The 27,432-nt window shown below is 39.6% G+C and overlaps 1 protein-coding gene across 2 annotated transcripts in view; it reads right to left on the reverse strand.

The window, feature by feature from the left end:
- The window catches only part of LOC130558508 (transcription factor HIVEP3), a 57,853-nt gene that overhangs the window by 20,168 nt on the left and 10,253 nt on the right, over positions 1–27,432 (reverse strand). Inside the window, exon 1 of one of the 2 annotated variants that reach the window (XM_057340955.1) lies at positions 2,514–2,937. The exons of the other annotated variant lie outside the window; for it this stretch is intronic. The gene's annotated coding sequence lies outside the window, so the exon portion shown is untranslated. Of the gene's footprint in view, positions 1–2,513; positions 2,938–27,432 lie in introns of those variants that run through there. 2 annotated transcript variants of the gene reach the window in all.

The following is a 27,432-nucleotide window of genomic DNA, read 5'->3' on the forward strand; positions in this document are numbered from 1 at the left end:
CTATTCATATGCTATATACTGTGCTAAGTCTTCTCAAGTGTTTGCCTGAAGAAAAATTAAACCTAGGCCTAATGGTTAGAGAGTCGGACTCATGACCAGAAGGTTGCCGGTTCGATTCCCAGGGCCGGCGGGTAACGACTGAGGTGCCCTTGAGCAAGGCACCTTACCCCTACTTGCTCCCCGGGCGCTGCAGTGATAGCTGCCCACTGCTCCGGGTGTACGTGTGGTCACCACTTGCTGTGCGTGTGTTCACTACTCTCTGGATGGGTTAAATGCAGAGGTCACATTTCGTTGCCTTGTACTTGTACATGTGCAATGACAATAAATTGAATCTGAATCTGAATAAACACGGTGTTGCAGTTATCTGGGGCTAATCTCAACATGCATGTTTCAAGAAACAGCACCACAAACTTTTTAACTTCACAAACTGTTCGGTTTACCTCAACAACCTTCAGACTACAGTCATGAAGGCACGACGGCTTAAGTCTTATATCTGCAAGCAAGTTTGCTTTAAATAAAGTTCAGCACGGAAAGATGAGGTCAGCAGGTTTTTAGTTTTAGCAGCCCAAGGTGCTAAGCAGGTATGCATGTCACAAAAACTAACAAAATTTTATGGGCGTTTTATTCGTTTAGCATTTTTACAGAAAGGAATACTTGAATGGAGACTATAGTAACAGTATGTGGGTAAGTCTAATCATCACCGAAAACATGAAGCACTGAATAAGACTGATTTTAGGTTTACCTGATCAGATGCCTTCACACAAAATGCCTTCTGTTAAAAACAGCTAGACGGAGCACATTGGAATGGATCACAACGCTGGCGTTTTTAAGCGTTTACCTATGTTTAACTTAATACTCTCCTGAAATCCCAAGCGCTCATGGGACAAGACATGCAAAAAACAAGCAAACTGAAAAAAATCAGCTTTCGAGACATAAATTTAAAGATGCAACTTTTCAACAAAGATTTCACCATGCAAAATGTTGAACAGCTAAAACACACCACACTGTCATTGAGACTGAAACAGCAAATCTCCCAAATCAACTAACTAGTTATTGGACAAATAGTGATTTCCTTAAAGCGAGCTGCTGAATTTCACCACTCAGGACTTCCGTAGTAACCTTACACAAAGAAAGACGAGAGTTTCATTCATTGACATTCACAGAAGAACAAGTGGAACGGCTCCCTCTTCCAAACCACCCACAGCATCGCGCTCACGGGGCCGTCAATCACGTCACCCTCTGGCTCTCAGAGCACAGGGCTGATAGGAAAAATCCGCCCACATCAGGAAGTGAATCGCAGTGCCTCTAACGGCGAGCGACGGTGAATCAAGATGCCCTGCAGAACTCTAATGAGCGTACAGGCCAACCCACACAGCCGTCTCCGAGCGCTCTGATATGATTAGTCATTCTCCAGCAGCATTTCTCAGCTTCCTTAGTTTCTCGTTACTGTCACCTCTGAGGTCTCTCCTGCCTTTAACCTTCTGAAAACAAAGCAGCGTTAATGAGGAAGCATTTTCAATGCTTTTTTCAAGTGCACTTTACCTGCATTTCACATCTTCATTCTGTTGGAAAGATTCTAAGATGTGTATAACAGTATAAGACGACTCAGCAAAGAGGTCTGGCGCATCAGATTGGACACACGGGCATAGGAAGTACAGGTGTTTAAGATCATATAGACGGCTTCATCAGATGCACACGCGTGCCGAAGTTAAAGCAACACTTTGTAGTTTTTTTGACCCTAATATAACGTCTCTAAAATTATTTCAGTGGTAGAACAACACTTAACTGGATGAATTCTACTCCCACTGCTACCTGAGCAGCCTCATAGCAGCTACAAACACACTCTGTAAGTTCTGTGTTCGGGTCGGTACACACAGCCCCGCCAATCCCCTGCCTGCGGAAGAGTGCGAAAACGTTTCTGCATATGACAGTTCCGTCAGCTTAGTAAACAAATTCACGTGTATTGCGCTGCCCACGGGGAAGCTTATACAGCGACATTATTTACGAAAATGGTAACAGACAATTGCGCTTTTCAACCACATAGGGGACCCGTGTGCAAAAGTTCTATAGTGTTGCTTTAACTTCCGTTCTGTGGTTATAATTTAACAATTAATTTTACATTTCATTTATATTCATATCAATTTGTATTAATTTTGAATATTAATTGTATTGAATTAAATTAATACTACTTAACAGTTATTGATTCTTTGCGGAGGTCCAGCGGAAGTTAAGTTTGGGGCACATAACGTCACATAACGTATGTGCCCCAAATTTTGTATTTATAAGCTGTTTTCGCTCATGGGGACCTAAAAAATTTCCCCACAAGGTCAAAATCTCCTGGTATTACTATCTTTGTGGGGACCCCACACAGTGATGAATACCTGTACACACACACAAATATATATATAACAAGAAGGGATGTCCTCCGCACAAAAACACCCACAATCACTCTTGTGTAACATGACTCGGAAGTCACTCACTCAAAATACTGTAAAAATGATTCAAATACTCACTCTACAAGCTGATCTCCTCATTTTCAAATGTCTAGTAATTCCAGTTAGCTCTCGTCCTCCAAACAGAACAGAACAGCACGTACAGTCAGAGGGGGAGGCAGCACCGCGGCCGTTACCTGAGGAGGTCTGTCACCTCACACAGCTAAAGCATGAATGAAAGCCACCGAACGACACGACGGATACCAGTGTTTGCGTTTGAGTGGGTGTACTTCTTTGAAGTGTGTGAGAGGGGAGAGAGAATGGAGGGGGACTGAGAAAGAGTAAGAAATCGAGGGGGCGTGAGAGTGACGTGGAGACACACGGCAGGAATGAGGTGGAGTAAAAGGGAGTGTGAATGAAAACGGTCACAGAGATTGAGTAACAGAGATCTGCTTCATGCAAGACAAGACAACAAGAAGGGGATTTATAGCTGCGATCACCAACTGATGCATCATTAGCAACGTACTACAGCTACAGAGACTGTAACCAACCTATGTGTAAAACAAGAAAAAATATATGTTATGTAATTCAATATATAAAATAATATATAAATGTGTACACTTGCATGTTTAACTTTATGTATATTGAATGTCCCATTTTTGCCGTCTTCTGCTATTCCAAATAAAAGCACAGCTCCATGTTCGGTTGATGACATCATGATGATCTGGGTGTGGCTCTACTAATTAAGCGAGTGAGTAAAGATATATGTGTGTGAATGTATACAAATATCTTCCCCACTATGAAAAAATCAAGACACTGATAAAAAATACTTGGTTCATTGTTGCTGGATAGAGGCAAAAATGAAAGTGAGGAACTTTGGAAAGGGGGGTTGACCATCTGATTTGATGCAAGCTATATATCCCTACTATCAAGTTTCAAGTTTAATTTATTTCTAAAGCACATTTAAAACAACAGCAGCTAGTTTTAAACACAGACAAGGTTGGGGCCATCCTCACGGACACTGGTAATGCATTCCACCGTTTAGGGGCAGCTACAGCAAAGGCACGCTCTACCCTGCGCTTCAGTCTTACTCTAGGGACTGCCAACAACATAAGGTCAGCAGACCTCAGAGACCTGGATGGAACATGGGGTTTTATTAAATCAGATAGATAAAATGGGACTAGGCCGTTTAAGGATTTATAAGCAAGCACTTAAACCTTAAAATCAATTCTAAAATGGACCGGAAGCCATGTAAGGAAGTGTACAAGTTAAAAGTCGAGCTGCAGCATTCTACACTAACTGCACACGTGAGAGAGAGGCCTGGTTGACACCAACATAGAGGGCATTACAGTAATCTAGGCGAGATGAAATAAAAACTTGTATAAGCCTTTCAAAATCATGACAAAAAGTCTTAGTTTTAGATAAAAGCCTTAACTGATAAAAACTTGACTTTACTACCGAGTTTATCTGTTTGTCAATTTTAAAATCCATGTCCAATATTATACCAAGATTTTTAATTGTGGAATTCACATATGGAAGCAAAGGGCCCAGCTCAATGTCAGAGATCTTGTTTGTAAGTTTTGGGCCAAATATCATAATTTCAGTCTTACTCTCATTAAAATGTAAAAAGATACAAGCCATCAAATCTTTGTTGTCTCTGAGGCAATCAAAGAGAAGAACTGGCATTTTCCCATTTAAGTGGCAGATAAATTTGTGTGTCGTCTGCGTAACAATGGAATGAAATATTATATTTCCTGAGAATAGACCCTAACGGGAGCATATACAGAGAAAACAGCATAGGGCCGAGAATAGAGCCTTGAGATATACCCCATGGGAGGGGAGCAGGTGAGGAATGAAAAACGTTAAAGTGGACAGAAAGAGTCCTGTCAGTTAGATAAGACCTGAACCACTCCAAAGGAGTACCCTTAATGCCAACAACATGTTTCAACCGGGAGAGCAGGATATTATGATCAATGGTGTCAAATGCTGATGTCAGATCTAAAAGCATAAGAATGGCTGAATCTCCTAAGTCAGTGGACAATAAAATGGCAAACTGCCATTAATAATTCTTTGAACTATATGCCCAATGGTATCAAAAACCTCCTTTAAAAAAACTAGGAGCAACCACATCTTTGGGACAAAAGTGCTTTAGGTTTGTGAGAGTGATTAAGAATGACATTTGATAAATATTTTGTTTTCAGATTTTGGGTATCTATTCCAGGTCTCCTTTAACATTTCAAGACACCTGCAGCTTGTCTTTCTTCCACTGACGTTCAGCTCTCCTGCACTCGCATCTGACAGCGCGTGATATCATTTAACCAGGGCTCTGTTTTTGGCTTAGGACGCTTTTATAAGGTGCCACAATATCCAAAGCACTTGGACAGGAGGAATTAAACATCTCAATATTAAGATATGATGGAGATATAAAATATGTTTCAGACAAGCTGAAAAGACCTTTAGACAAAGAAATTATATTTTCCCATACATGTATATTTCCCCTTGTATATTAAACTACGTAATATATTTAACAAATTAAAATGACATAATATATTTAACAATATAAGCACTTGGTTCCAATACATGGAAATGATTTAAAGTAACAGTTCACCAAAAAATAGTTTTTGCCATCATTTATTCACCCTAAAGTTGTTTCAAACCTGTGTAAATTTTGTTGTTCTGCTCAATACAAAGAAAGATATTTGGAAGAATGTTTGTAAGCAAACAGTTCTGGGGCCCTATTGACTTAGGAAAGAAAACTACTATGGTAGTCAACATTGCCCCAAAACGGTTTAGTTTCCCACATTCTTCAAGATATCTTCTTTTTTGTTCAACAGAACAAAGAATTTTATACAGTGTTAGAACAACTTGAGGGTGAGTAAATGACAGAATTTTTTGGATGAACTATGCCTTTAATATATAGCATTACATTTTGGAGTATATTCCCATATATTTATGTTTCGTAAGGGCACACCTTTTCTGATCTTATCTTATCTTTTCAACCTGTCTGTTGTTCATTTTCTCCTTGCTTCAGCTTTAGTCCTACACATTTTGTTAGCTCTATGACAAAATGCTCTTTCATTTGTAAGCTGCTTTGGATAAAAGCATCTGCTAACTGAATAAATATAAATGTATACTTTCAAATTAAATCTATATTCTACAAACAAAAACTAATGAACTCCTAGTAGTCTATACAACTTCATGCACACACAGTATATGCTGGAATGCATCACAAGAGCGTCTCTGTATGAATGGAGGTCAGAATTATGGGAAATTTCTCCAGGGCTTCGTCTCACAAACGTTCCTGCTACACAAACAGTAACTGTGATGCTGATGAATAAACACATTCCAAATGGGGCTTTCCCAGTGAACGGAAGACATGGGCACAGAGAATTCTGAGGAACTTGTGCTTCTTGTCTTTTTATTTCCTCATGACGTCACCAGCTTTAAAAAAAACACCCTAGGGGTTTCATCAGTACAATTTTTGGAAAAAGTGAAACATTTTCCAACAAACAGTTTCCAATGACTCTTTCAGCTCCAGTAGAAAGCAAAGTTATTTTCCTAAAAAGAGCTAACTAAAGGCTAAAAACATTCTGAACCAGACTTAGGCTTTTAAAAGTCCAGTGTCCTCCCCTCCCTTTCGATGCACTACGGAGGCTGACGTAGATATAACATTTTCGGTTTCGATTCTTTGTCGAAGGAGAAAATGTATTTACAAAACACGCTCTGTGGAGCAGTTTGTCCTTTTAGGGCTACTGTAGAAACAACATGGCGAATTTCATGTAAGGGGTAGAAATAGCTCATTCTGAGGTAATAAAAGCATAAGGCTTCATTACACGTTAAGGCCAGCAAACAGTTGAAAGAAAAGCTAAAACCCACAGGGCATCTACACACTCTTCAATCCCCTCCTTCCATTCTTACACACTTCCAATGCTTTACAACTATTGAACTTGTAAGTGGTCTCTGGATCTTATTGACTCTCTTCTCTCAGATATACACATTTGGCATACGCTTTAATCTAAACTTACGCTGCATTCAAGGTATACATTACCCACTCCATGCATTTCCTTGGGAATCAAACCCATGACCTTCTTAGTTCTCCTCTGTATCTCTATTTTATCAATCATCCCAAATGATTTTGTGACCTTCAGCATTATGTGTGCCGGCCCTGAGGGTGCGAGCGTATTGTGTCTGGCTGAATGTGATCTTTGTGGTGATGGTCTTCAGGCATTGCCCATACTGTAGCGATCTGTGAGGGGAACTCGCATTTCCGTCATCTCTTTGTCTTCTGTTTTTCCAACAAGACAACAGAAGCTCTGTGAATCTGATCCACGGGCAGAATGCAGAACAAAAACAGCCATGACAGATTGCCGTGTTAGAAAGAAGTCTCAATTGCATCAGCATTTGATGAGAGCACCATCCTTTTATCCGATTAGACCGGACAAATGAACATTAAATACTTAAAAAAGGTATGATTGATTCAGGCTAGACCAATCAAAACTATTTCAAAAAGCTAAATATATTATGATTTTATGTCAATTAATAAGGTCAGTATTCTTTATAAAAGGGATCATTCATCATCAATTGAAAATCCTGTTATCATTTACTCACCCTCTTGTCATTTCAAACCTGTTTGACTCTCTTTCTTCTGCAGAACACAAAAGGAGATATTTTGAAGAATGTTGGTAACCGAACAACTGTGGAACCCATTGACTTGCACTGGTTTTGTGTCTATACAATAGAAGTCAATGGGTACCGCCATTGTTGGGTTACCGCCATTCTTCAAAATATCTTTTGTGTTGTTCTTTTGTGCAAAAGAAAGAGAGTGAGTGAATGATGAGTACATTTTCATGTTTGGGTGAACTAACACTTAAAGTATTGCACTTTGTTTTATGTTATTCTCAATCAGACACTTCTGCATCCAATACTTCATCTTCATGAAACAGCAGCGTAAACAAGTGAGGTCACAGGACACGTCGCATCACCTTGACCCAAACCCTGAGAGACAACAGTGCCACATTTCAAGCAGATGAGATCAGCCTCAGTGTAACCCATTCAAACCTTTTAAATTTCCCACTTCACTTAAAGTGGGTCCTTTACAGGACCTGAATCCTCCTTACATTGGTGTCATTAGACAGTTACTCATTTGAAGAGTTTTTAAAGGGCTGAAAATTCTTGAACTAAAAATGTCAGCGCCATGGCAAAAGTTCTGCTGTAGTGGGAGTGATGAGGGCTTGTTTGTAGAGCCAGAGCGATATACAGTAGAAGGCCTATTTCTCCTCTCCTGTCACCTCCCAGTTTCTCACCAGAGGAGGCATGGTTGAAGGTGGGGGACAGATAGTCAAAAATAGCCCGAACCCAAACGAAATAAAACACCCACACATGGAAAAAATGAACGCCACTCCCTCACACCCATGATGGCAAATAAAAACAAAAATGGTACAGTAGTCTGCTTCATAACAAGCATCCACAGAGGCCCTTGTTGTGCTCATACACTTACTTCTTTTGTCCTTCATAACAGCTTACCTATCAGGGTTACAGACATGAATGTAAAATAAGTTCTTACCAGATGGGCAAGAAACAGTGTATACATAACAAACTTTATGAGGCACATTTATGTTGTTTGGCATAATCCTGGACTGTATTTAAACCAAATTAGCGGTTTCGGACTTTGCAGACAGACAGTGTATTTTTGCATGGCCGCCCACAAAATGAGGACCTATAAAAAGGGCGAAGGTAAAAATGGATATGCTTGTGAAAATATTTGCATAGGGAATTGTCAAACAACAAACAGGGTTTATGAGGATTCCATTTTTAGGGCATGTGCAGATATTTTTCAAGATCATTTAAATGATGAGCCAGACATCACGAAACATGACAAGCTGCCTTTGATTTGGTATGAATTGTTTTTACGATCCACACTTTCTTACCCAACAATGAAAAATCTTACATCATTTACTCACTTTAAAGAACGTTGGTAACCAAAAACCATTGCTACCCATTGACTTCTATTGTATGTACACAAAACCAACGACAAGTCAATGAGTACCAACGTTTTTTGTTACCGACATTCTTCAAACATCTTTTTTTTGTGTTACAAAACTTACATATCGTCGCTGTCGAGCGGAATCCTCGTATCTCCAAAACCATTCTTTTTCAGGAAGTTAAAAAAACTGCATATTTTTTGAGTTATTAAACATTGTATCGTTAAAGTTGGTATTATACCTTATATTGCTATCATATACTGTTGTGTACCAACATTAACACAACATTTCCCCCAAACCATGTTTAATCGGAGATACAAGGTTTATGACTTGGGAGCAGGGAGATACAAGATTACGCTGTCATTGATAAGAATGGTACGGACACAGACGTCGCTGCTGCCAGCAGTGTTCATCAAAGTCTGCGGTCGCTTTGAGCCTTTTGACAAGAGACGAGGCTTTAAGAGCTAATGAAAGCTAACGATTGTGGTTACATACATCTTCCTAAACTCTATTTTAAACAGAGCTATGAGTGATGCAATACCAAAATAAAACGTTAAACAGGCTGTCTAATATAGGCGGAAATTAATCTGCACGCAAATAAAGTCAGCGGTCGCGTTGAGCCTCTTGACAAGAGAAAAGGCTTCAATCGTTAACCAAAGCTAACGACTGTGGTTACATACATCTTCCTAAACTCTATTTTAAAGGTTTAAGAACTATAAGTGATGTAATACAAAAAACGATGAGCTGACTAGGCTGTCTAATAGGCGGAAATTAGCCAAATCTGCTCGCAAACTTATGCACCGAAGCATTACAGCTATCGATTTTTAACAAAACATACCTACTCAAATGTATCTAACCTAACTATTTTCACTCGTTATTGTCTAAAAAAACTTTCAATCAGGAGACGTAATGCCGAGAAGCTCCCGCAAAGTGAAGTGTCCAATGGAGTTAAGAGATTTGCTCTCAAGCTATTTTCAACACTTTAGATTGGTTAATAATTTGTAAAAATAACAGACCCACATGGGGATTGACCAATAGCATCGATTTGTGAAAAAATATGAAATTGACCAAATTTGGACATAGGAGGTTTCCGCCCGACAGCGACGATATGTGTAAATGTAAAATAGTATTAGCAAAGTACATAATCATAAGATATGGGGCCAGTTGCATAAACATACCCGCTAAGTTAAGACTGTGTCAACTACAACTAGTCTCACTGACTGGCAATTGGTTAGGACTGATCAGTCTTACTTTTCAGATTTTAATAAGACCAATCTACCTTTTTATGTAAATGACTTAAAGAAGTTATGACCAGTCTTGAAGAGAAAAAAATGGATGACTAACTTGTAAGACTAGTCTAAGCAGTTTATGCAACTGGCCCCAGGTGTTGCCCATTATAATAGCAGAAGACAGATCTTATTTTTAACCCAGTGGAAGCTAGACCATTTTTTGTTCTTTCCGACTTCATGACCATTTTTTTCAACCTCACTTCCTGCCTCCGTAACCACTTTCTGCTCTTGTTGGTCATGTCTCGGCAAGTTAAAGAGTTGCTGAGGAGTGTAGAACAATGTGTATTGTGGTTTCCAGATGCTCGCTGTCTCGTCACCCACGCAATGACGAGTGAAACTTGTCAGCCTTCAAATGAGTGGGTGGCTTCTAAAAGTGTGACTTCCTCTTTCTAATTTTATCACTTGTATTCTCTTCCCATGACATGTCATGCTCATTGCTTTCAATCTCTTACCCTCTCTCTCGTCACTCGTTTTTATTTTCTGCCAAGAAAATTGAGATTCTGATTGTTGCCATGGCATCTAGACCTTTCAGTCAGAACAGGCCTCTTAACATCAACAGAAACTTTAAGGTTGTTACCGAAATATGACATTGTTCTTTGCATGTTCATTTGGTAAAGACTTCCAGGGAAGCCACACACTGATCAAACTTGCATGTCAAATGCATGATTGATAGTACTTTCAAGTCCTCTGTGCGGATGCCAAATGCAAAAATGTAATGTAAATGATAGGGGCGGATGTACGAGTGCTGCATTACACAAGATAACACACGAGAGGTTTCCTCCTACACGGCATGCTTCTTCTGAGAGGTTCAGACAGTAGCACTGGCCTGTGTCATTTAAACAGCCTGGACTCATTTGTAAAATCTTTAACTTGAAAAATGTAAGCATTTTTCTGTATACACTAGAATGGCCTTTCTTCTAGCGCGTACAGTTAATCAGTTGTACAGTTGTAGCCCATTCACAGAATCAGCACTGCTCTGGTCATACATAATCAGACCACATCCCAAGCCAGAGAGCCGGCTTATTGATCGCTCGTAAAGCAGAAAGGACTAACATGAAGCAGTTCATCAGATTCTCATTCACATCAGGCCAAGAGCGTGGGAGGACGTGTGCTGTACAGTATGAGCGCTCATCGATGCGTCCACAAAACTTCTGTAAGACATTAACGATATCACCCTTGTCCGTGTTTCAAGACGTGATGCGTCACCGGAAAGCAAAACAAAAGCATTTTGCGGGACTGCTTTGGAACCACTTTCTAACTTGGCAGAGGACACATCGAAAAACTTTGGAACACACACACAGCCAAGGACAAGGCATATGCGCTCACTTTTTGACAGCAACACACACACACTTCTGATGACATGTCACCAAGTTCTTTAACCAGGACAAGCAGATGATCAACAAATTATGCCCCATTATATGCAAGCCCTAGAAAAGCAGAGCTTCATCACAAACACGTTGTGTAATGCTGCTATAGCAAGATTACAGGAGCTTAACACAATTGACCGAAGTAGGATATGTTGCCGGATCAATATCCTTGTTGCTCCTGTAATAACATACGCAACTAATCAGATTGTAGGGTTACGTTTTGGTTAATCTTAGAGCTGGAGATAGGAGCTTGAGCAAAAGTCAAGAGTCAAAAGTGCTTCACCAATATGAGTTTTTCAATGGCTAATACATAGGGCTGTCTCAATGTACCGATACGGCCATTAACCATGATTTTAAAAACCATGACTATAGATACCGTGTTTATTCTACGCACATGATAATATCATAAATATTTCAACACCTGTTTAAAGTTTGGCCATAAGAACCATAATGGTAACAAACTGCCGCTCTAATCCGTACACTCGAATGATTTGTTGGCAAAAAAAGAAGAAAATATATTGTGACAGTATCGTCACTGCAGTCTTTTAGCCACGATAATCGTGAAGTGAAAATCTGATGTTGTGACATGCAGCTATATACAGATATATCAAAAGAACAGGGGCCAAATACAATATATGTGTATTCACATATCTAGAGTCAATGATTTAAAGGTGCTGTGTAGTTTTTGTACTCGCTGCTTACGTAAAAGTTTGCCGGATTACAATAAACGATGTTCGTCGGCATTGTGAGACTGTCAGCTGCCCCCGTTTAGTAAAATGGAAAAGCACTTTAAACTATACGCTTAATAACTAGTCTTAAGCACTGTACGGGAAACCACCCCTAGGTGTTTTACACAGCATTGTAGTGGTTATTATAAATGATTTATCCATGCACACCATGTTTTTTTTTAATTCACTTGTAATCTTTAATCAAAAATTTTAAGCTCCTCTCCCCCTCTCAACAGAACAAGCTCTTGCAGAACAAGAGCTAGCTGTGTTTCACGGCTGTTTGTTTTGCATTTAATTTCTTGAAATTTCTTAAATGAACATGACGTCCATCATTGTAATGTCTTTAGCTGTGCAGTTGGATCGTTGAATCAGTTTAAACTGTACACTGTACTGTTCGCCAGTATGAACGCACATTGCGTTCAGAACGACTCGCACACGAATGACTCATTTGAACAGATTCATTTAAACTATTGAACTTTTCAGTCACTAGCGAATATAAGAGATCATTGAATCATTTAAAGTGAACCACAGAAAATGCAAGATGTGAAGTTAAGTAAGACTGGTCAATTCGGTTGGCTATTGTGGGCTGAAAAGTTAGTTGAAAATATTTGATTAAAAACATTTCTGTTTGGTTAAATAAAAGTAATGTTTTATATAACGTAATAATTGTCATTTTCATCTCATTTTATTAGAACTCTTAATATGTCAAAGTCACTTTGGTTAAGCCACTTAAAGGTACGATAGGCCTTCGTGTGTACAAGAATGAAATCTCTGAAGCCTCAAAGCGGGGCACAGCCATGCCTGGAGAAACCACAGCCACATGTGTATTTAAACACTGCAGGTCATGACTAAACTAAAGTTTTGTATTATAGCACTGTGACATGTTTAAGATATAATATTTTACCAATAAGATGAATTTGACTAATCTACTGTATATGTCTCGTAATTTCCCCCAAAAATGACCGCTGGTAAAGCACATTTGCTATGGGTGAATACAACCCGGAAGAGCTTTAGCACTCCGAGATTTAACCGGAACTACTGCGCTCCGTGCATAGAGTCTATTGGAGCGTTATGTTTTTAGCATCTTAGAACGAGCTATTTCTATCTACATACACCGCGGGTCCCCTTGCATTGAATTCATCATGTTGTTTCTAGCCCTAAACGGACAAACTGCTCTACAAAGCACTTTCCTAAAAACGTTATCCCCTTCGGAAAAGACGTGAAAACGTGACGACATCTTAGTTATGTGTAAGCCACCGTAGTGCTTCGAAAGGGAGGCCCATTGGTTGCAATTCGCAACCTCGCCACAGGATACTGCTACAATTTCCACATTGCTCCTATAATAATTTTAAAAGGGGACACATGCAAAATAAGTGAAAATTAGTTTTGCTACTGGTGGTCCTGGTAACCAGTCAAATCTAAAAAACAGTTGTTTCTGATCGAAGCAAATCAAAAGCTTCAACGACCTCATTGCCGTATTAAGGGCTCACTCGTTCATACGGTCTCTTTCATTCATCTAGTAGTGGATATATATGCATGGCCTAAGTATTCAGGATTAGAAACAGAGATTGTTACCATTGTGGCCAAACTTTAAACAGGTGTTTAATCATTTACGAAATGATCATATGTGTAGTAGAATTAACACGATATCAATAATCATGTTTTTTAATACCACATCTTTTTATCAATACCTGTGTATTGTGACACCCCTGTATCAGTTTCTACATTGACCATTGAAAAACTCATACTGGTCAACCACTCCTGACTTTGTTCAAGCCCTTCATCATCTTGCCCGCGCAACTGTTTGTTCACATCGTGAACGGTCTAACCATATTTCCCATAAGGCTGTCATTCCTAGAGGGTCATTTATGTGTTCTTGTTTATCAGGCACACATTAACAGTCTGCAAGATAGCAGCTATCATCTTGTCAAGCCTACCTCATCAGCAGACATCTACTGTTGTGCACCATCTGTTCTCTCTTTAAGTGACGCTCAGGATTCTCATTGGACTCTGAGATAAAGACACTGCAAATCACATACGGTACGGCGATAATATTAGAGACAAAACCCCGCCCCACTTCGTTCCTGCTGCTATGTCCGACAAGCTTTCGGTATCAGCCATGCGCACCCATTGTAAATTTGTGCACTCCCTGGGGAAATAGTGAAGAATTTCTGGTTTGTTTGTCGGACAAAATGGCGGTCAGTCACGGGGGCACATAATATCGGCGTTATGATTTGTCAGATGTCAATCAAACTGCTTGCGAAGGGTCAATTGAATTTAGTTTCATCGATGAAGCCCCACTGCAGGTTGATCACTGCATCCCACCCCATCATTGCAAAAAATGATTTGTAATTTTATTTAAAAGTAAATACACTAAGTTAAAGGAATAGTTCACCCAAAATTTTAATTCTGTCATGAATTACTTACTTTCTAGTTGTTCCAAACCTGTACAAATTTCTTTGTTTTGGTTGAACACAAAGAAAGATATTTGGACGTATACTTGTAACCAAACAGTTCTTGGACCTCATTGAGCACCATAAATTACAATGGTAGTCAAAAGTGCCCCAGAACTGTTTGCCGTCCTACATTCTTCAAAATATCTTCTTTTGTGTTCTACAGAACGAAAATAAATAAAGTAATTTTTCCTACAACGGTAGTCAACGGGGTCCAAAAACTGTTTGGTTATAAGCATTCTTCCAAATACCTTTCTCTGTGTTCATCAGAACATAGACATTTTAACAGATTTGGAACAACTCGAAGGTGAGAAAATGACAGAATTTTTGTTTTGGGGTGAACCCTTGAAGAAATGACTGAAAAACAACTTGCAAGTAAACTGCACATTTATGCCCAAGAATGTAAAAGCACGGAAGAACCACAGACATTAACAAGTTAAATGGAGGGAAAACACTCATTTGCCCATTGGAAACGCTTAATTAGTTTTCAATAAGGGCGCGATGCTCGGGAGTCTGTGACTTGTTGGTAATTTCTCTTATACAAACGGGCTAAATGTAATGGGGCTTAATTCACAGTTAGCCGTTTCTCAGACACATATTAAGCCAGAATGGGTGACTTTGCATTCTGCGGTTTATGTTTCTGTATGCGGGTTGTCCTCAGGACTCTCCCCTGACATTAAGGCTCTATTTCTATCCTCTCTCACTCAGGTCTCCTGGCTCGCTATACGAGCCCTCTGAGGGAGAAACACAGGAGATTCACTGTTCAAGATCTCGGTAGGGAGCATACGGCTGGCACACAAACACATACACCTGCACACGCAAACAAACAAGTTCTATTTTAAAAAGATAAGAGGTCCGGTGGTGTGTGGCTGCGGTACGGAAAAATAAGGTAAGCAGATTCATTTACTAGCAGTAATAGAATCTAATCCTTTATTTTAGAAGAAAAACATGATAAACAGGACATCTCAGTTAGGCCAATCACCTATGGTAGTAAGAGTATGCCATTTTTTCCGTTTTCGTGAAATATAAACCATAATAAAAGGGACGTATCATTTATTCACCCTCATGTCATTCAAAACCTGACTCTTTCTGGAACACGAAAGAAGATAATCGAGAAACGTCTCCAAGGCATTTTAACCCCCCAAATAATATACTTTATATTGATGCATCTGGCTGGCACTTTTCTAAATCTAATAAAATCTCAACAAAATGTCAACCTGATAACACAAACCACTCTCTCGTATTACTTCTGTTTGGGGTCTCAGAAACCCCAGATCTAAAACATAAATAAATGTCGCATGGTAAGACTGCTAATGTGCAAGTACAGTTCTGTCAGTGAGTTGTTTATATAGATGTGTAAAATAGCATTGTTTCTAACTGGGACATTTCTTAAAGTCCCACTGCAATCCATAATTATACCACTTAAAACTCATCTTTAAGCATTAAAATAGTTAAATAGCAGTTTTTTCCTATGATAATTTCTTGCCTTAAAATGACTTGAATGTAACTCCACACCTTTGCTTTATTTAGTATATGCAGATTCATGAATATGCAAATTAGTCCCCGCCTCCATTCAATCGTGTGAACTCGGACCACTGATTATAGGTACATAAATGCCTCAATTGAGGTGGACTTTAAAGTCACCATGAAATTTAGTTGGGGGGGTTTACTATGAATATGTTAGCCTTGAAGATATGTCTTTTTTAAATGTCTGAAATGTAACATTTTTGGAGCACAATAGTTTATATATTAGCAAACAAAACCTTACGTCTGCCAAAACAGATGAAAGATTTTTATGATGTCATTCAGTACTTCAGCTTCTTATTAGATTGAGGGCTGTGAGGTCATGTCCTGCCACAACCTTCTGTTTCAGTGGAAAATATAGTTATTACATAGTTCCACAAAAACAAAGAAAAACCCCAAAAACATAACGAACGTATTGTCAATCAACTGTAATACTATATAAGAAAGAAACAGATTAGATATCATTTCTGAAAAAAGAAAAGGGTCTTAATGGCCAACCAGTGCGAATAAAAGACACTGGTGTGATACATGTGCATGTGGCATTAGAAAGAAACCGGTCCAGTTTACCTCCACCTACAAAGATACATGTCTAGTCGTACAGAGTCAGGTCTAGATGGACTATTGGGATGTGGTCACGCCCAACATTGCCTACCGGTTAAAGAGGGTCTTTGTAGGCAGACTGCTGTGGCTTGTACAAACAGGAGGACGATCCCTCTTACAGTCATTTACGCATGAAATTTATACATCACCCCGCAAGCGTCATCCACTGCACAACCAATGCCTCAGATATGGTCTTTCAAATAATCGCTGACAAAGAAACTCTAGCCTGCATTAGCATACCGTGCCACATGTGTCATAGAGAAGCTGAGGGTTGAGACAGAGGTCACATGACTCCCGTCAAGGGGATTGGCACCACGCCGCCAGCTGTCACCAACTCATAAAAATCTGTTGGGGGGAAATCCGACCTCGTTTCCACCGCGGCCTCCCGCTCCCAGCAGCTCTCAAACAAAACCCCCAGGATCTCATCTTCCCTCTCACTTTAACTTGGAGCTTGTGGAGGGGGCATATATGAGTCTCTCTGGTTGATGGCTCAGAGCGGAGTTGTGTATTGATTTTGTTCTCTCTCGCTCTTTTTTCCTGCGAGTCTATGTGTGTCAACCAATACCAACCAATGCAGGAAGAAGAGACTTGAGTAGATATTCTCAGGTCTGCTCTTGGAGATCTATCTTCTCACAGGGTTGAGTTTTCCAACACAAGTTTACATATTCACATTCGTCTGAACACGTTTCTTATCAGCACCCAGATTACAGCTCTGTTTACATCGTTTCAGGTCGTCAATAAGCGATGTGGACAACATTTCCATGTATTTTAGGCTACTGTTTAACAATCATTTAAGATACACAGCTACAGGACATTACAAGGTTAAAACCAAATGCAAAATGGAATGATTTCTGGGCCAAATGTAAGAATAAACGAATATCAATCAATGGCCCGCTTGAAAGTCAATGCGGGGGACCCCTGATCAGGCTTACATCAACTTTTCAGACACAGACACATCAACCAACACAGGTCTCAACAAAAACACCTGGGAATCGTGATACACCATCTGTGGATGAATGACTAAGCGCCGAGTACAGTCAGACGTGGACTCGTGTGACCCTGGACCACAAAACCAGTCGAGCCACTTTTTAAGTCTAGGTTTCTAGTATGTGCAAGTCTAAATCGAAATACTACAGACCATCTATAGTTTGACCGCTAGCAACAGTATCATCAGAGTGCTAACTAGAAAACAAAATTCATTCCAAGCATGGGCAGATACTTGTGTCCACTGCCAAAACATTTTTAAGTAGTTCTATCCATCCCTCACCTTCGGGCCAATGATGATGTCATGTAAAAAAGGCCTGGAGGAAATTAGATGAAAATACGACGGTAAAAGTAGCACCATTTCCAAACTATATGATGCAATAAAGCAAGTGATGAATAACATCTCCACCGTGGTAATCGGAGTTTGTTGTCCTAGCCAAACACAAATGTCAACAGCGCATCAAGATCTTCTGACGCATACCTGGTTTCTATTTTTGACGCATCTCGGTGGATAATCCCACCCACAGCCAGGTGTCACACCTAGTTAGGAGGAAGAGCTGTCACAATTACAGACAAAAACATCTTGGGCTTTTACACAGCACAAACATCTTGAAGATCACAAGATAATAATTTAGCAAGACACAGATTTACAATGAAGCACCTAAACACAAGTACTATGGTGCTATTATATACAGGATTGTACAAAAATGTATTGACTTTTCATTGTATCGACACAAAACCACAGACATTTCTCAAAATATCTTCTTTTGTGTGCCTAAGAAGAAAGAATCTTTGAAACTTTGTGGGAGGATAAATGATGACAGAATATTTGGCTGCACTATCCCTTTAAGGAACAATGCCTATAAGAACTAGATTGTGTGTGTGTGTGTGTGCGTGTGTGTGTGTGTGTGTGGAGAAAGTGTACTGAGAAACATCTCTGAGCCACTGAGCGCACATCCCTTCTTGATTATTCTCTAAATGTGCTGTACAATGAAATCCTGCTGTTTTAGAGCCAAGAGTGACATAGTCGGAGTATTCTGTCTAAAAGCTGACATAATGCTTCATTAATCTCTCCTGATGGTCTGAGGGCACGCTTAAATGTTTCTTATGGGCTCCACATGAGCACCAACATCAGTTATTTAAAGGTAGAGAAGAGTGGGGTAAGACAGCGGGCAAACTGCGTCGGCCACTGGCAAACGGCAAACAACTGTTCACGACTAAAAAAAATGAAGAGTCCATTTGAATATTATTTATTATTTTTCTGAATTGACTATTTAAAGGCATGGTTCTTTTATTTTGTGGACTACTACAATATTTCTCCCAAATTTCAAATAAAACCTTTGCAGAAAATGAAAACTGAAGAAACAGAAAAGATTCAACAAACCTTGGACTGGACTAAATGACCATTTGGAATGGTTAAGAACAATGAAAGTGAAAGTGACCTATTAGTCAGATATGGTGACCCATACCCGAAATGTGACCTCTGCATTTAACCCATCCAGAGAGTAGTGAACACACGCACAGCAAGTGGTGACCACACGTACACCCGGAGCAGTGGGCAGCTATCACTGCAGCGCCCGGGGAGCAAGTAGGGGTACGGTGCCTTGCTCAAGGGCACCTCAGTCGTTACCCGCCGGCCATGGGAATCGAACCGGCTGCCCCTAAATGTGACCCGAAACTAACAATTTGGTTTGACGCTTTTATCATTCACACTTATAACCCTTTTCATCTCAACCCCAAAACCTTCTTCGAAAACATTTCAAACTTGCCAACGATTGTGTACCTTGAAGAGTTTGGTTACAAAATGAGATAAATGAGATTGATACAAATTTCAAAAGTCATGTTTTTTTATTATGTTATTATTTTGTTTTATTGTGTTAGTTAGCTGTATTTTTTAGTTAAATCAAAACAAACCAACTGCAGTTTGATTGATATTAATTGGAATGCACAATAAAAAACATGATTTTTTTAAAAAACAGAGTTATCTCATTTTGGAACCAAACTCTTCATATACAACCCCTCTTCTCTCTGGTCAGTTTAAATAGCCTGAACATTTTCTGAGAAAAGTGAGAGAACCAATATACGCAATCCAAACCACAATATCTGATATCCCAGGGCCTCTATCTCTGGATCCCACCCAATGACCTCAGCAGCTCCGAGTAAGAACCAATAAAACAAAGAAAAGCCATTCTCTCCCTCTCTCGAGTTCTTCTCGCACTACCACAGAATGGGAACAAGCCAAGGCCTTCAAGCTCCGCGCTGCACTTAGAAATCAATATACGGTGTGTATTGAGTTTGGAGAGCACAAAGTGGAAAAAGATCAGAACTGTTTTATCAAGCGCACTAATCTTGGGCATACGCCAGATTCTTTTTATTCCAAAGAACAACTTAAACTAAAGCTCAGAGAGTTTCAGGCAGCCTAATTTAAAAAGTGCTACACAATGAAAAGCGCAGGGTAAAAAGAAAGGAAAAAATAAATGAGGTGATGAAAGGTAAAAGCTGAATGAGAGTGAATACAGGCCAATGTTTAAGATGTATAGCTCAATTTAAATGACATGCATTGTTTTCAAAACGGCAAACTAAAAATTACATAAAAGACAGAACAAGCATTAAAAAGCTACACTGTAAAACTTTGCTGTAGTTTTGCAGCAGGTTTGCCAGTAACTTACTGTAGATTTAACTACTACTTTTCTATTAGTACTGTTTTCACTTCAAATGAAATCAAAATGAAAAAACGTTGACTTTTAAGATTCAAAATGAGCAAGAAGAGACTGGTCTCGTTACAGACATCAGCACAGCAACACTGCAAAAAAAGACATTCTTCCAAAGCATTTTTGTCTTGTTTTCTAGTAAAACTATTTAAAACGTCTTAAATTGCGATACATTTACATAACAAGAAAAGTGAAGATTTTTAGTCTTATTTTATGAAAGAAAATATAAGAACTAGGTAAGTTTATGTTTAAAACAAAATTGCAAATTACATCTGCAGTACATTACTGGCAAACCTGCTGCAAAACTACAGCAAAGTTTTACAGTGTATACAAAAACCAAGATGATTATGCTAAACTCTAAAATATTTTGTTGGGGAGTAATTGTGAGTGACAAATGTTGTTATGGAGGGTCTTGAAATAAAAAAGACTGAGAAAGCACGTAATCCCCCACTGTGTGCACGAGACACAGAACGCGGTCCTGCACTGTGTCCACCAGGCCCTCATCCAGTTACACATACACAGTCACTCTTGGGAACACACACATACTGTCCTTAATCTTATTTACTGGTAAGCTGACGTGTCCGTTTTGTGCTGTAAAGGGTAGAGGTGGGGAGGTCTCCTCCAGGCAGATTGAGGGGCTGAGTCAGCGCTGTGGTACAGGCTGACATGATGGATAGATCCAGTCACACCCGGCACATCAGGATCATAGAGGCTCCTGGGTCAGGCTGAACCGGTCGACATACCACAGGTCTACATCAAAGCTGCTTTGGGGCTAAATGTCAGCCTGCTTAGAATTTTTGAATACTTAAAAATGATTTAAAGATATTTGGAATTTGGTTGGGACGCATGAAATCCAAATGAAATATTTGTTAGAAACTGTATGTTCTTCTTGGCACTAAAAATGTGGGTATGTAACTAATAATGATTGAGCTGACTGCTCAAATCACAGCTATTTATGTATTTTTGTACGCACGCAAAAAAATGTTTTTGATATAATTTCAATGTTGAATCCAGATTATTCTGCTGTAAATGGAAAATCACATGTGTGGTGTATATGGGAAGTCGACAAATAAACTGTAATATGTGTATGGTGTGACAGAAAAAATATTATTGTATATTATTTATATTTATAATAGAAAATAGCATAAAACAGATTTATATTCTTAGGTTTTTTTTCAAATTTTTGCTATGTCACACCATAGGACACGTGTGGTTTATTTGTCAACTACACATATACAGGTTTATACTGTATATAGATTTTCTGCATCACCTCTATACTGTAAACTGCAGTATCATACGTTTTAGATTGATAAAGCTGACTCACCACCGACCAATCAAATGATCTCTTCGTAAAGAAAAGCCAGCGTGCCCCAGCTGGCATAGAGGGCAGTGCTAGTACTCAACATTCAAAAATATCTTGATTAAAAGGCATAGAAAAACAAAATTCAAGACATTCAAACTTTACAGTGACTAAGCACAGACGTTCCGGTACGGTCTTCCACAGACTACTGGCACAGCCCAGCTGCTCCAAGTTGAGGAAAACGGATGGCGTGAAGGAAAATAATGGATGTACACATCCACCCGGCTCCCTCCTGCTGTTTGCTGAGAGGAGCTGTCACAGCCTGGCAGGCTTTTGGAACTTCAGATGAGAGGAAACTGCATGATGTGTTTGCAGTATATACGCCTGTACATCCTAATGCAAACGCGCAGACAAAGACAGACACTGTCAGACACACACAAAGTGATTGTGATACACCGGGAAATTGCAGCCCAATGGGTAGAGCATGGCACTAGTAACCCCAAGGTCATGGGTTTGATTCCCAGGGAACTGCTAAAATGTATAGCTTAGTTTGAATGCAAACAATTGAATCAAGAGCATTACTTGTCTGTTGATGAATCCATTTACCTTATACAATCCAACCTACAATTGGTTTTCTAGCAAATGCAATAAAGGCTTTTTGAACGTTTCAGGAATACAAGAAATTTGAATACAAGAAATACAAGTATGCAGCAAGAAATTTGCTTAAACAGCTGTTTATGAGCACCGTTTACTCATATTGCACATTTAAAGCAACAACGAGCCGTTTTGGTGTATGGTTACCCCATGTGGTTGATAAGCGAAATTGTCTGATATCATACGTGTGTCGTAAATACTGTCACAAAGTTTCCCCGTTGTCAGCTCAATACACGTGAATTTGTTTACGAAGCTGATGTAACGGCGTACCCAGATACGTCGTTTTGAAACAATGTCCACCGATCAGTTAAAGTAGCCCGCGTTACCATATGTTCTTCAGATATCATTACAAAGTTTTATGTATTGTTACTCCATAATTTGCTACTATACTGACATCAACTCGCGACCAGGCGTTGTGTTTTGTGTAATAACTACACTCAACTCGCTATGAAAACAGCATATAATTATACATAACGATAACATTAGCCTACTCAACGACTGAACTGTTCAACAATTACGTGCATAACTGGTCTGAACTACGGAATCTGCACATTTTTACCACAAAACGTTTATTGGTAGTCTTCGTTTACATGCATTACACAAATTCGTGACGAGAAACAACATGCTAGCTATCGACACCGGGGCAACAAAATATTATCTCTCAGCTACCTTACCTAACAAGTAAGCTCAAAAGTACAGGAGTGTAAGAAAAATGTAACATATAAACATATAACACTTACAAATCCAGTAGCAGGGCCGCTAGGTCTCCATCAGTTTTGCAACCCGTTGCCTCTTTCAGCTCGCGCCACCGAGTGTAAGCCCGTCCGATACCGATTCGTGATCGGGCTAGTGTCCGATCACTCTCTCTCTTTCTTTCCTTCGCTTCCTCCGACAAAACCCTCTTTGGTTTTTTGCAGGCTCTGCCATGGTGATGGTTTGGAGACTTGCGTTGAACTAGATGGTCTCGTCTTATCGTTAGATGTTGGCTAACTTCACCCAGGCTGTGAGTAAAACGTGACGTATGCCGTAAAGCAGGTGATGGGCGGGTCTTGGGATCCTACCCGCAAACCAAAGTTACAAGTGTGATTTCAGCCGATAGAGGGCTGCTTGGGTAGAAGCGGCAGTAAAATTCGTCCAGTTAAGAGTCGTCCTACCACTAAAATAATTTTAGAGAGATTATTTTAAGGTCGAAAAACGGCTCGTTGTTGCTTTAAGCGAAACATGTATTAACTCAAACTATACACTACAGTCACCAGGCTCACGGAATCTCTGACATCAATATTTGAATTAATTATTAAAAATAAATGGCTGACTGGCCATGTGGGATTGCGTTATGAAGATAAAGGATAAGATCACGGTTTTCCGATCGTTTTACAGCATCGCCATGAGCGTATATTAGCATTTTTTGTTGTTTGCCTATAGCATCTTATTGAGCGTTTGGACCTGGAAACAGTATATGACCTTCCATATCTGGTGGTGCGTGACGTCAGGCTTAACAAGCCCATACTGCATCCTGTGAGCTCTGCCGGGCAGGTGTGGGCTGGAAGGACTTAAAGGAACCCGTTCATCTTCATGTAAGGAGGGAATTCCTTCGAAAAACACAATGCTTTTACAAACGGCCTACTAGGGTGATCACCAGGCCAAGAAGGTGAAATGTGTTTGAGTCCCCTGCCCATACCTAAATCTCATTCATTGAATCTCTACTTGATATGGACACATATAAAACATCAGATATGGTCTCTTTGTGTCACAAAGCATCTTAACTTATCGAAACCTATTGCATCACACCTGGTTACGACACAGTGTAACATTACATTGAAAAAAAATCTCAAAAATAAATTCCGGTATTCTTACTTGGAAACTTATAAGAATGCATTTAAAAACGCTTTGACAAAAGCTTAATTTTGGGTTATCTGTGACTTAAAAAATGGTAGCGTTGGGTTTGCAGTAAGAGTCTGAAACGAGTGCTCGGCCAATCCAAAGTCAGCGATCGCTGCCAAAACATTAAACTGGGTACTTTACTGACCTTCCAAAGCAGTGTATTTTTCACAAGTGGGAACAGTTGGGACCCGAGCCAGAGCTATCCGAGACTTTCAGTGTGTTTCCATGGTTACCGGTTTAGCAAGTGTGTCTGGTTTTTCCATTTCATTTTTAGGTTGCTCAGTTTGATATCCGCACAGAAAGGTAAAGATAAAGCCTAGATTAAGCTCGCTTGCTAAAGCATGACATTTGTTTAACACTTCTCTGTGTGATTTCATTTGCACCATATTTAAGTGAGATTATTAAAGCCAAAATGAGCACATAAGAGGTAGAGAAGACATGGTTGCATGTCTCCCGTTTTGTTGCAAAAAGAGAGCGAGAAAAACAGACAATGGTGATTTGGTGGTCTAAACCGTTTTGACGGGATAGGGACACCTGAAAATAAAAAATCCGATTTACTCATCCAAGATGTTCTTTTTGTACAATAAATACATTTTTAGGAAGAGCAATTTACATTTAAATCTACATAAACTTTATTTCCGATCAAATCAAAGTCTCTGTCATGATGACCAAAACACTGGGCAAGTTTTTTAAAAAGTGCTTAATGTCTCAATTTCTTTCATTTTTCATAAAGTGCACTATAAAAGTATTCCAGTCTTCTAAAGTCACATATAAAACATAAAAGTATATTCTGTGAAGTATAGATATTCTGTGATAATCTTTCATTCCACTGCACCTTGAGAGCAGCTCTCCAAAAATGATGGCAAGGTTAGACCTCACGGGACGCTAACTTCTCTCGAGCTGCTGTGGAGGCGAAGATAAAAGCGTATCATAATCTTACTCATTACTTAACATTTGGTCTGCTCCTCGCACAACACTTTTGTGTGGCTTCAGAATCCTTGGAATGCATTACTGCTTGGCTGTTGTTTGCAGCATTTCGGGTTAATATCAAATCCAGCCCTCTTCCTTCTGGCCTGAGGGAATAGCAACACATTTGACGTTAATGGCGGGCGGTTTAGAAGCGAACATCCGTTGCATAAGCTCACGCCATCCAAAGCGATATTACGGCAGTGCTGAAAATAGCTGCTGTTGTAGAAAGACGAACTGTGAGAGAAGCAGAACAGAGACACGAGTAGGCGTTCGTTTGTCAGAATATTTCTCTCCATTGAAACAACACACAGGCATTGCGTAAGTCAGTGCAGGCCATTATTGGATCTTGGATTGAGAGAAACCGTTTTACACAACAGTTCATGCAAATTCTTCTTCGAAGAATGAACGTTAGGTTTTAGGCTTTTAGCCACAGTGCAAGCAAACACATCGTAAGCGACATTATTATAGTTCTACATGTATAATACGGTGAAAGCACAGTCAATAGAATTGTGATCGAGAAAATGGTCAGTCAAGAAATCTGTATCAGCTTTGTTTGGCAGGCGTGTAGAGTTTGGATTCAAGACAGATTATACTTGAAGTCCGGCACATGTGTGTATGTGTGAATGAGCGGGTGAGTTAGCAGGGTATTTTATAACTTGTTCATGCCGTTCCTCTCGCTCTCACGATCTCGCACGATCTCACAAAAAACCTACAGCCGAGAACAGACCGTGCTTTATTAAGAGGCAGGTAGCGCTCACTTAAAGAAGCTCACAGTGCTCATACTGCAGTTTATCTCGACGCATTGCCTGAATTGTGTTTACAGAGGGTTGTTGCACATGGGCAAAACCAACATAACATGAACAAACTGACACTTGATTCTTCAGCACAGTAAAAGCACATGCTAGTGTAACCACCCAGACAAATATATGTCAACATAAGTGATATGTCTGTGGTAGGGCTGTCATGATTATGAAATTTGGCTGACGATTAATTGTCTAATAAATCATTGCGATTATGACGATTAATTGTCTGTTTTACAGCTTTGACTTTTAATTCTCATACATTTTGTATTCAGCTTTGAAACGACCATATTGTTCTGAATATAAAGACTAGTTATTTTTCTTGGAAATGCATAGGAAAAAATTGGGTCATCATACTTGAGGTTTAGGCTTTTACCTGTCAATAATACAACCGCCAAATACTTGTAAATGAAGCAAATTGATCAGGAGTGAATTGAAGCCACCATTGATATGCTATCAGTCATAGAAATGCTTCTAGTCTGTTTTTTTCTCACTTGCGAGACTACAAGAAAAGTTGACTTCTATGTTAATGAGATTTTGGTAGACTGGTTTTCACACTGAAATAATATTAAATTGTACTGCAGGTTATTTTTATGGCATATGCTTTAGTTTTTTTTTAAAGTGATTGTGTTGTGGTGGTACATTTTACAAGTATTACCACGCTTTAGTTACAATATAAACAATAAAATATGCAATATGGAGATGCACTACAGCTCCCCCTAGTGTCTTCTATAGAGATGTGCAATAATTGCGATGATCCAAAACCATCACGATGAGGTCAAACAATCGCGATGAGACGATTATTTAATAATCGTGACAGCCCTAGTCTGTGGTGCCTATATAACCAGGAAATGTTAAATAATGCATATTATGCAAAACGCCATAAATAAAAAGCCACAAATGAAAGAGTTCAAAGCTGGTTACAAGGCTGAATTTGAGTTTGTGACGTTTAGAAAAACAAAACAAAACAAAACAAAAAGAGTACAACTGTCTAATAAGACACCATTGATAGTCTGCAGTAACTGCAGTGCTGGAATGCAATTACAATTATCCAAGTATACAGCTCAGGCTTATGACCGAAATCCTTCTATTTGTAGAATCATTCGCCCTGTTAGTGTTCACTGTGCCAAGTGGATTAAGATGTGTAGAACAAAACCGAACGCAGCTTTAAAAGCTCAGGGCACAGTGGGAGACACGGTACTGCCCTTTTAAAGGAACACTTCACAAAGAAACACCAATTCTGTCATCATTTCCTGCTCATCGTTTACTCAACCCCTTCTCATTTCAAACCTGTACGAATTTCTTTCTTCTGCAGAACACAAAAGGCGATATAGGGAAGAACGTTGTTAGGCGGCAGCCATACACTTGCATTGGTTTTGTGTCCATACAGTAGAAGTGAATGGGTGCCGGCGCTGTTCGGTTTGGGCGAACTATTCCTTCAAGTAAAATCAGCCAACCCCGAGTTACGTTTAAAGGAACATTTATGAGCAGGTAAATGGCAGCTCATACACACCAACTATTTATGAATCAACGACACATTAAAACAAGGCATGAGATTGCACTGAACTGTAAAATCAAGTCTGGCACAGAGTCAGCGGCGAAAGCTCCTTGTGTGATAGTCAGCTTGTCTTGGACTGCGAAGAGGTGCGATCTCTGTGTTTGGCAGCTCTCCGACTGCTGGCAGCTGGGAAGACAGCTGCAGCAACGAGTGACTCGTTGAACGTGCGGTTATGCAACCATCAACATAGGATTCATACAT

This window comes from Triplophysa rosa, linkage group LG8 (genome assembly GCF_024868665.1).
Source record: "Triplophysa rosa linkage group LG8, Trosa_1v2, whole genome shotgun sequence".
Taxonomy (NCBI): Eukaryota; Metazoa; Chordata; class Actinopteri; order Cypriniformes; family Nemacheilidae; genus Triplophysa; species Triplophysa rosa.